Below are 10783 nucleotides of genomic sequence, written 5' to 3'. Positions count from 1 at the left end.
ACCTCCTGAAATCGGTTTCCTGCAATTCTGCCCCGCTTTCAAGTCCTCTTGGCAGCCTTACTTCAGTCTATTTTTGGACGATAGCTGTCATTTATAACTCTGCAGGTTTGTGAATTACAGTGCCCCTGAGCTCCTTTCTTCAACTCGCTTTCTTTTGAGCTGGCCGCAACACCGCAGGATGGCTTCAGGCCCTAATCTGGTTCCGGTACGGCACGCTGAGCCTTTGGTTATTTCCTCTTCCTGGTGGGAAATGAGAGTTAAATTTGCCCGTCCAGACACCTCCAGCTAGCCTCTCATTGGTTCTCGCTATTCCTGTTCATCTTCCGCAGAAATTGCAAACTGGGCCAAACAGGAGGTTAAAGGCGCTGACTCTCCAAGTGGGGAGAGTGTTAGTAAAGCGTCTGGAATGTTGCACCCGAGTACCAGGGGAGGAAAACTGAGACATATTTGAACACGTCACCCATTCACATGGTTGATCATACTTGGGTTCCACATGCATGTTTTAGCTGAAGGAAAAATACCTTAAACCTGGAGAGTTGAGACCCGTGTAATGGGTACCATGCAATATGACTTCAAAGGGTCTTCATTTGCTCACCGAACCTCTCCAATCCTATCACTGCTGCGTTTATGCCCCAGTACACATGCTTGATTCTCTTTTGGAGACATAGCAATCCATAGGTTTTACGATACTTACTAGTCAGGTACATTCTTAGGCGTTTAATATGCGGTGTTGAGTCCATTTCGTTGAGCAAGGAGTAGCTCTTGTCTATTCCATATTTGACTTAAGGAACTTTATCTGTGCTCATTTCAATCTCTGGTTTTATGCAGCACCCCAACTCACCTTTACCCTTAAGCAAGCATAAGTTTGTTTTCTAAATTTGAGACCCTGTTCTGTTCTGTAATTCAGTTCCTGTGTAGCCAAGTTTACATTCCGTGTATTAGTGATATCTTATGATGTTTCTTTTTCTGTGTGACTTATTTCAGTTAGAATCATCATACCTGAATCCACTCATTGTGATGCTAAGGGCCTGATGACATAGATTTCATTGCTGAGTGATATTGCTTTGTAAGTAAATACCACAACTTCTTTATCCATTTTTCACTTTCTGCGATGTTGAACTTGTACTGTAAACGAGGTTCTTGTAAACAGAGGCGTCCCAAACTTTGGGGTGGCTGTGTCTTTTTGATTTTAATTTCCCTAAGCTATAGGACCATAAGTGGCAGTGCGCTAGGCTCTGTTGCTTTGTTTTTTAGATGTTTCAGGAAACACCATACACTTCTCCCAAGTGTCTGTTGGCAATTTACATCCCGCCCATCAGCATAACAAGGCTCCCAGTTCTCCATGGCCTGTCCTGCCTTTCTGGATTTTACACTTTTTTCAGATGGCCCTTTTGACCGGGGGGAAGTGAGACTTCATTGTAGTGCAGATTTCCTTTGCAAGCTTGCTTGGTTGGCCAAAAAGGGCGTATGCGTTTTTTCCTGAATATATTCAGGAAAAAACGCATACGCCCTTTTTGGCCAAGTGCATCATTGTGGACGTTCTGCCTCTTTTCCTATGCTTTCAATGCAATTCCAGTCTACCTCCTGAAATCGGTTTCCTGCAATTCTGCCCCGCTTTCAAGTCTTCTTGGCAGCCTTACTTCAGTCTATTTTTGGACGATAGCTGTCATTTATAACTCTGCAGGTTTGTGAATTACAGTGCCCCTGAGCTCCTTTCTTCAACTCGCTTTCTTGTGACCTGGCCGCAACACCGCAGGATGGCTTCAGGCCCTAATCAGGTTCCGGCCCGGCATGCTGAGCCTTTGGTTAATTCCTCTTCCTGGTGGGAAATGAGAGTTAAATTTGCCCATCCAGACACCTCCAGCTAGCCTCTCATTCGTTTTCGCTATTCCTGTTCATCTTCCGCAGAAATTGCAAACTGGGCCAAACAGGAGGTTAAAGGCGCTGACTCTCCAAGTGGGGAGAGTGTTAGTAAAGCGTCTGGAATGTTGCACCCGAGTACCAGGGGAGGAAAACTGAGACATATTTGAACACGTCTCCCGTTCACATGGTTGATCATACTTGGGTTCCACATGCATGTTTTAGTTGAAGGAAGAATACCTTAAACCTGGAGAGTTAAGACCCGTGTAATGGGTACCATGCAATATGACTTCAAAGGGTCTTCATTTGCTCACCAAACCTCTCCAATCCTATCACTGCTGCGTTTATGCCCCTGTACACATGCTTGATTCTCTTTCGGAGACATAGCAATCCATAGGTTTTAAGATACTTACTAGTCAGGTACATTCTTAGGCGTTTAATATGCGGTGTTGAGTCCATTTCGTTGAGCAAGGAGTAGCTCTTGTCTATTCCATATTTGACTTAAGGAACTTTATCTGTGCTCATTTCAATCTCTGGTTTTATGCAGCACCCCAACTCACCTTTACCCTTAAGCAAGCATAAGTTTGTTTTCTAAATTTGAGACCCTGTTCTGTTCTGTAATTCAGTTCCTGTGTAGCCAAGTTTACATTCCGTGTATTAGTGATATCTTATGATGTTTCTTTTTCTGTGTGACTTATTTCAGTTAGAATCATCATACCTGAATCCACTCATTGTGATGCTAAGGGCCTGATGACATAGATTTCATTGCTGAGTGATATTGCTTTGTAAGTAAATACCACAACTTCTTTATCCATTTTTCACTTTCTGCGATGTTGAACTTGTACTGTAAACGAGGTTCTTGTAAACAGAGGCGTCCCAAACTTTGGGGTGGCTGTGTCTTTTTGATTTTAATTTCCCTAAGCTATAGGACCATAAGTGGCAGTGCGCTAGGCTCTGTTGCTTTGTTTTTTAGATGTTTCAGGAAACACCATACACTTCTCCCAAGTGTCTGTTGGCAATTTACATCCCGCCCATCAGCATAACAAGGCTCCCAGTTCTCCATGGCCTGTCCTGCCTTTCTGGATTTTACACTTTTTTCAGATGGCCCTTTTGACCGGGGGGAAGTGAGACTTCATTGTAGTGCAGATTTCCTTTGCAAGCTTGCTTGGTTGGCCAAAAAGGGCGTATGCGTTTTTTCCTGAATATATTCAGGAAAAAACGCATACGCCCTTTTTGGCCAAGTGCATCATTGTGGACGTTCTGCCTCTTTTCCTATGCTTTCAATGCAATTCCAGTCTACCTCCTGAAATCGGTTTCCTGCAATTCTGCCCCGCTTTCAAGTCTTCTTGGCAGCCTTACTTCAGTCTATTTTTGGACGATAGCTGTCATTTATAACTCTGCAGGTTTGTGAATTACAGTGCCCCTGAGCTCCTTTCTTCAACTCGCTTTCTTGTGACCTGGCCGCAACACCGCAGGATGGCTTCAGGCCCTAATCAGGTTCCGGCCCGGCATGCTGAGCCTTTGGTTAATTCCTCTTCCTGGTGGGAAATGAGAGTTAAATTTGCCCATCCAGACACCTCCAGCTAGCCTCTCATTCGTTTTCGCTATTCCTGTTCATCTTCCGCAGAAATTGCAAACTGGGCCAAACAGGAGGTTAAAGGCGCTGACTCTCCAAGTGGGGAGAGTGTTAGTAAAGCGTCTGGAATGTTGCACCCGAGTACCAGGGGAGGAAAACTGAGACATATTTGAACACGTCTCCCGTTCACATGGTTGATCATACTTGGGTTCCACATGCATGTTTTAGTTGAAGGAAGAATACCTTAAACCTGGAGAGTTAAGACCCGTGTAATGGGTACCATGCAATATGACTTCAAAGGGTCTTCATTTGCTCACCAAACCTCTCCAATCCTATCACTGCTGCGTTTATGCCCCTGTACACATGCTTGATTCTCTTTCGGAGACATAGCAATCCATAGGTTTTAAGATACTTACTAGTCAGGTACATTCTTAGGCGTTTAATATGCGGTGTTGAGTCCATTTCGTTGAGCAAGGAGTAGCTCTTGTCTATTCCATATTTGACTTAAGGAACTTTATCTGTGCTCATTTCAATCTCTGGTTTTATGCAGCACCCCAACTCACCTTTACCCTTAAGCAAGCATAAGTTGGTTTTCTAAATTTGAGACCCTGTTCTGTTCTGTAATTCAGTTCCTGTGTAGCCAAGTTTACATTCCGTGTATTACTGATATCTTATGATGTTTCTTTTTCTGTGTGACTTATTTCAGTTAGAATCATCATACCTGAATCCACTCATTGTGCTGCTAAGGGTGTGATGACACAGATTTCATTGCTGAGTGATATTGCTTTGTAAGTAAATACCACAACTTCTTTATCCATTTTTCACTTTCTGTGATGTTGAACTTGTACTGTAAACGAGGTTCTTGTAAACAGAGCCGTTCCAAACTTTGGGGTGGCTGTGTCTTTTTGATTTTAATTTCCCTAAGCTATAGGACCATAAGTGGAAGTGCCCTAGGTTCTGTTGCTTTGTTTTTTAGATGTTTCAGGAAACACCATACACTTCTCCCGAGTGGTTGTTGGCAATTTACATCCCGCCCATCAGCATAACAAGGCTCCCAGTTCTCCATGGCCTGTCCTGCCTTTCTGGATTTTACACTTTTTTCAGATGGCCCTTTTGACCGGGGGGAAGTGAGACTTCATTGTAGTGCAGATTTCCTTTGCAAGCTTGCTTGGTTGGCCAAAAAGGGCGTATGCGTTTTTTCCTGAATATATTCAGGAAAAAACGCATACGCCCTTTTTGGCCAAGTGCATCATTGTGGACGTTCTGCCTCTTTTCCTATGCTTTCAATGCAATTCCAGTCTACCTCCTGAAATCGGTTTCCTGCAATTCTGCCCCGCTTTCAAGTCCTCTTGGCAGCCTTACTTCAGTCTATTTTTGGACGATAGCTGTCATTTATAACTCTGCAGGTTTGTGAATTACAGTGCCCCTGAGCTCCTTTCTTCAACTCGCTTTCTTTTGAGCTGGCCGCAACACCGCAGGATGGCTTCAGGCCCTAATCTGGTTCCGGTACGGCACGCTGAGCCTTTGGTTATTTCCTCTTCCTGGTGGGAAATGAGAGTTAAATTTGCCCGTCCAGACACCTCCAGCTAGCCTCTCATTGGTTCTCGCTATTCCTGTTCATCTTCCGCAGAAATTGCAAACTGGGCCAAACAGGAGGTTAAAGGCGCTGACTCTCCAAGTGGGGAGAGTGTTAGTAAAGCGTCTGGAATGTTGCACCCGAGTACCAGGGGAGGAAAACTGAGACATATTTGAACACGTCTCCCGTTCACATGGTTGATCATACTTGGGTTCCACATGCATGTTTTAGCTGAAGGAAGAATACCTTAAACCTGGAGAGTTGAGACCCGTGTAATGGGTACCATGCAATATGACTTCAAAGGGTCTTCATTTGCTCACCGAACCTCTCCAATCCTATCACTGCTGCGTTTATGCCCCTGTACACATGCTTGATTCTCTTTTGGAGACATAGCAATCCATAGGTTTTACGATACTTACTAGTCAGGTACATTCTTAGGCGTTTAATATGCGGTGTTGAGTCCATTTCGTTGAGCAAGGAGTAGCTCTTGTCTATTCCATATTTGACTTAAGGAACTTTATCTGTGCTCATTTCAATCTCTGGTTTTATGCAGCACCCCAACTCACCTTTACCCTTAAGCAAGCATAAGTTGGTTTTCTAAATTTGAGACCCTGTTCTGTTCTGTAATTCAGTTCCTGTGTAGCCAAGTTTACATTCCGTGTATTAGTGATATCTTATGATGTTTCTTTTTCTGTGTGACTTATTTCAGTTAGAATCATCATACCTGAATCCACTCATTGTGATGCTAAGGGCCTGATGACATAGATTTCATTGCTGAGTGATATTGCTTTGTAAGTAAATACCACAACTTCTTTATCCATTTTTCACTTTCTGCGATGTTGAACTTGTACTGTAAACGAGGTTCTTGTAAACAGAGGCGTCCCAAACTTTGGGGTGGCTGTGTATTTTTGATTTTAATTTCCCTAAGCTATAGGACCATAAGTGGCAGTGCCCTAGGCTCTGTTGCTTTGTTTTTTAGATGTTTCAGGAAACACCATACACTTCTCCCGAGTGTCTCTTGGCAATTTACATCCCGCCCATCAGCATAACAAGGCTCCCAGTTCTCCATGGCCTGTCCTGCCTTTCTGGATTTTACACTTTTTTCAGATGGCCCTTTTGACCGGGGGGAAGTGAGACTTCATTGTAGTGCAGATTTCCTTTGCAAGCTTGCTTGGTTGGCCAAAAAGGGCGTATGCGTTTTTTCCTGAATATATTCAGGAAAAAACGCATACGCCCTTTTTGGCCAAGTGCATCATTGTGGACGTTCTGCCTCTTTTCCTATGCTTTCAATGCAATTCCAGTCTACCTCCTGAAATCGGTTTCCTGCAATTCTGCCCCGCTTTCAAGTCCTCTTGGCAGCCTTACTTCAGTCTATTTTTGGACGATAGCTGTCATTTATAACTCTGCAGGTTTGTGAATTACAGTGCCCCTGAGTTCCTTTCTTCAACTCGCTTTCTTTTGAGCTGGCCGCAACACCGCAGGATGGCTTCAGGCCCTAATCTGGTTCCGGCCCGGCATGCTGAGCCTTTGGTTAATTCCTCTTCCTAGTGGGAAATGAGAGTTAAATTTGCCTGTCCAGACACCTCCAGCTAGCCTCTCATTGGTTTTCGCTATTCCTGTTCATCTTCCGCAGAAATTGCAAACTGGGCCAAACAGGAGGTTAAAGGGACTGACTCTCCAAGTGGGGAGAGTGTTAGTAAAGCGTCTGGAATGTTGCACCCGAGTACCAGGGGAGGAAAACTGAGACATATTTGAATACGTCTCCCGTTCACATGGTTGATCATACTTGCGTTCCACATGCATGTTTTAGCTGAAGGAAGAATACCTTAAACCTGGGTAGTTGAAACCCGTGTAATGGGTACCATGCAATATGACTTCAAAGGGTCTTCATTTGCTCACCGAACCTCTCCAATCCTATCACTGCTGCGTTTATGCCCCTGTACACATGCTTGATTCTCTTTTGGAGACATAGCAATCCATAGGTTTTACGATACTTACTAGTCAGGTACATTCTTAGGCGTTTAATATGCGGTGTTGAGTCCATTTCGTTGAACAAGGAGTAGCTCTTGTCTATTCCATATTTGACTTAAGGAACTTTATCTGTGCTCATTTCAATCTCTGGTTTTATGCAGCACCCCAACTCACCTTTCCCCTTAAGCAAGCATAAGTTGGTTTTCTAAATTTGAGACCCTGTTCTGTTCTGTAATTCAGTTCCTGTGTAGCCAAGTTTACATTCCGTGTATTACTGATATCTTATGATGTTTCTTTTTCTGTGTGACTTATTTCAGTTAGAATCATCATACCTGAATCCACTCATTGTGATGCTAAGGGCCTGATGACATAGATTTCATTGCTGAGTGATATTGCTTTGTAAGTAAATACCACAACTTCTTTATCCATTTTTCACTTTCTGCGATGTTGAACTTGTACTGTAAACGAGGTTCTTGTAAACAGAGGCGTCCCAAACTTTGGGGTGGCTGTGTATTTTTGATTTTAATTTCCCTAAGCTATAGGACCATAAGTGGCAGTGCACTAGGCTCTGTTGCTTTGTTTTTTAGATGTTTCAGGAAACACCATACACTTCTCCCAAGTGTCTGTTGGCAATTTACATCCCGCCCATCAGCATAACAAGGCTCCCAGTTCTCCATGGCCTGTCCTGCCTTTCTGGATTTTACACTTTTTTCAGATGGCCCTTTTGACCGGGGGGAAGTGAGACTTCATTGTAGTGCAGATTTCCTTTGCAAGCTTGCTTGGTTGGCCAAAAAGGGCGTATGCGTTTTTTCCTGAATATATTCAGGAAAAAACGCATACGCCCTTTTTGGCCAAGTGCATCATTGTGGACGTTCTGCCTCTTTTCCTATGCTTTCAATGCAATTCCAGTCTACCTCCTGAAATCGGTTTCCTGCAATTCTGCCCCGCTTTCAAGTCCTCTTGGCAGCCTTACTTCAGTCTATTTTTGGACGATAGCTGTCATTTATAACTCTGCAGGTTTGTGAATTACAGTGCCCCTGAGCTCCTTTCTTCAACTCGCTTTCTTGTGACCTGGCCGCAACACCGCAGGATGGCTTCAGGCCCTAATCAGGTTCCGGCCCGGCATGCTGAGCCTTTGGTTAATTCCTCTTCCTGGTGGGAAATGAGAGTTAAATTTGCCCATCCAGACACCTCCAGCTAGTCTCTCATTGGTTTTCGCTATTCCTGTTCATCTTCCGCAGAAATTGCAAACTGGGCCAAACAGCAGGTTAAAGGCGCTGACTCTCCAAGTGGGGAGAGTGTTAGTAAAGCGTCTGGAATGTTGCACCCGAGTACCAGGGGAGGAAAACTGAGACATATTTGAACACGTCTCCCGTTCACATGGTTGATCATACTTGGGTTCCACATGCATGTTTTAGCTGAAGGAAGAATACCTTAAACCTGGAGAGTTAAGACCCGTGTAATGGGTACCATGCAATATGACTTCAAAGGGTCTTCATTTGCTCACCGAACCTCTCCAATCCTATCACTGCTGCGTTTATGCCCCTGTACACATGCTTGATTCTCTTTCGGAGACATAGCAATCCATAGGTTTTAAGATACTTACTAGTCAGGTACATTCTTAGGCGTTTAATATGCGGTGTTGAGTCCATTTCGTTGAGCAAGGAGTAGCTCTTGTCTATTCCATATTTGACTTAAGGAACTTTATCTGTGCTCATTTCAATCTCTGGTTTTATGCAGCACCCCAACTCACCTTTACCCTTAAGCAAGCATAAGTTGGTTTTCTAAATTTGAGACCCTGTTCTGTTCTGTAATTCAGTTCCTGTGTAGCCAAGTTTACATTCCGTGTATTACTGATATCTTATGATGTTTCTTTTTCTGTGTGACTTATTTCAGTTAGAATCATCTTACCTGAATCCACTCATTGTGCTGCTAAGGGCGTGATGACACAGATTTCATTGCTGAGTGATATTGCTTTGTAAGTAAATACCACAACTTCTTTATCCATTTTTCACTTTCTGCGATGTTGAACTTGTACTGTAAACGAAGTTCTTGTAAACAGAGCCGTTCCAAACTTTGGGGTGGCTGTGTCTTTTTGTTTTTAATTTCCCTAAGCTATAGGACCATAAGTGGAAGTGCCCTAGGTTCTGTTGCTTTGTTTTTTAGATGTTTCAGGAAACACCATACACTTCTCCCGTGTGTCTGTTGGCAATTTACATCCCGCCCATCAGCATAACAAGGCTCCTAGTTCTCCATGGCCTGTCCTGCCTTTCTGGATTTTACACTTTTTTCAGATGGCCCTTTTGACCGGGGGGAAGTGAGACTTCATTGTAGTGCAGATTTCCTTTGCAAGCTTGCTTGGTTGGCCAAAAAGGGCGTATGCGTTTTTTCCTGAATATATTCAGGAAAAAACGCATACGCCCTTTTTGGCCAAGTGCATCATTGTGGACGTTCTGCCTCTTTTCCTATGCTTTCAATGCAATTCCAGTCTACCTCCTGAAATCGGTTTCCTGCAATTCTGCCCCGCTTTCAAGTCTTCTTGGCAGCCTTACTTCAGTCTATTTTTGGACGATAGCTGTCATTTATAACTCTGCAGGTTTGTGAATTACAGTGCCCCTGAGCTCCTTTCTTCAACTCGCTTTCTTGTGACCTGGCCGCAACACCGCAGGATGGCTTCAGGCCCTAATCTGGTTCCGGCCCGGCATGCTGAGCCTTTGGTTAATTCCTCTTCCTGGTGGGAAATGAGAGTTAAATTTGCCCGTCCAGACACCTCCAGCTAGCCCCTCATTGGTTCTCGCTATTCCTGTTCATCTTCCGCAGAAATTGCAAACTGGGCCAAACAGGAGGTTAAAGGGACTGACTCTCCAAGTGGGGAGAGTGTTAGTAAAGCGTCTGGAATCTTGCACCCGAGTAACAGGGGAGGAAAACTGAGACATATTTGAACACGTCTCCCGATCACATGGTTGATCATACTCTAGGTTCCACATGCATGTTTTAGCTGAAGGAAGAATACCTTAAACCTGGGTAGGTGAAACCCGTGGAATGGGTACCATGCAATATGACTTCAAAGGGTCTTCATTTGCTCACCGAACCTCTCCAATCCTATCACTGCTGCGTTTATGCCCCTGTACACATGCTTGATTCTCTTTCGGAGACATAGCAATCCATAGGTTTTAAGATACTTACTAGTCAGGTACATTCTTAGGCGTTTAATATGGGGTGTTGAGTCCATTTCGTTGAGCAAGGAGTAGCTCTTGTCTATTCCATATTTGGCTTAAGGAACTTTATCTGTGCTCATTTCAATCTCTGGTTTTATGCAGCACCCCAACTCACCTTTACCCTTAAGCAAGAATAAGTTGGTTTTCTAAATTTGAGACCCTGTTCTGTTCTGTAATTCAGTTCCTGTGTAGCCAAGTTTACATTCCGTGTATTACTGATATCTTATGATGTTTCTTTTTCTGTGTGACTTATTTCAGTTAGAATCATCATACCTGAATCCACTCATTGTGCTGCTAAGGGCCTGATGACACAGATTTCATTGCTGAGTGATATTGCTTTGTAAGTAAACACCACAACTTCTTTATCCATTTTTCACTTTCTGCGATGTTGAACTTGTACTGTAAACGAGGTTCTTGTAAACAGAGCCGTTCCAAACTTTGGGGTGGCTGTGTCTTTTTGATTTTAATTTCCCTAAGCTATAGGACCATAAGTGGAAGTGCCCTAGGCTCTGTTGCTTTGTTTTTTAGATGTTTCAGGAAACACCATACACTTCTCCCAAGTGTCTGTTGGCAATTTACATC

The sequence above is a fragment of the Delphinus delphis genome, unplaced genomic scaffold (genome assembly GCF_949987515.2).
Source record: "Delphinus delphis unplaced genomic scaffold, mDelDel1.2 scaffold_30, whole genome shotgun sequence".
NCBI classification, from domain to species: Eukaryota; Metazoa; Chordata; class Mammalia; order Artiodactyla; family Delphinidae; genus Delphinus; species Delphinus delphis.
Note: the sequence above shows the minus strand (reverse complement) of the source record.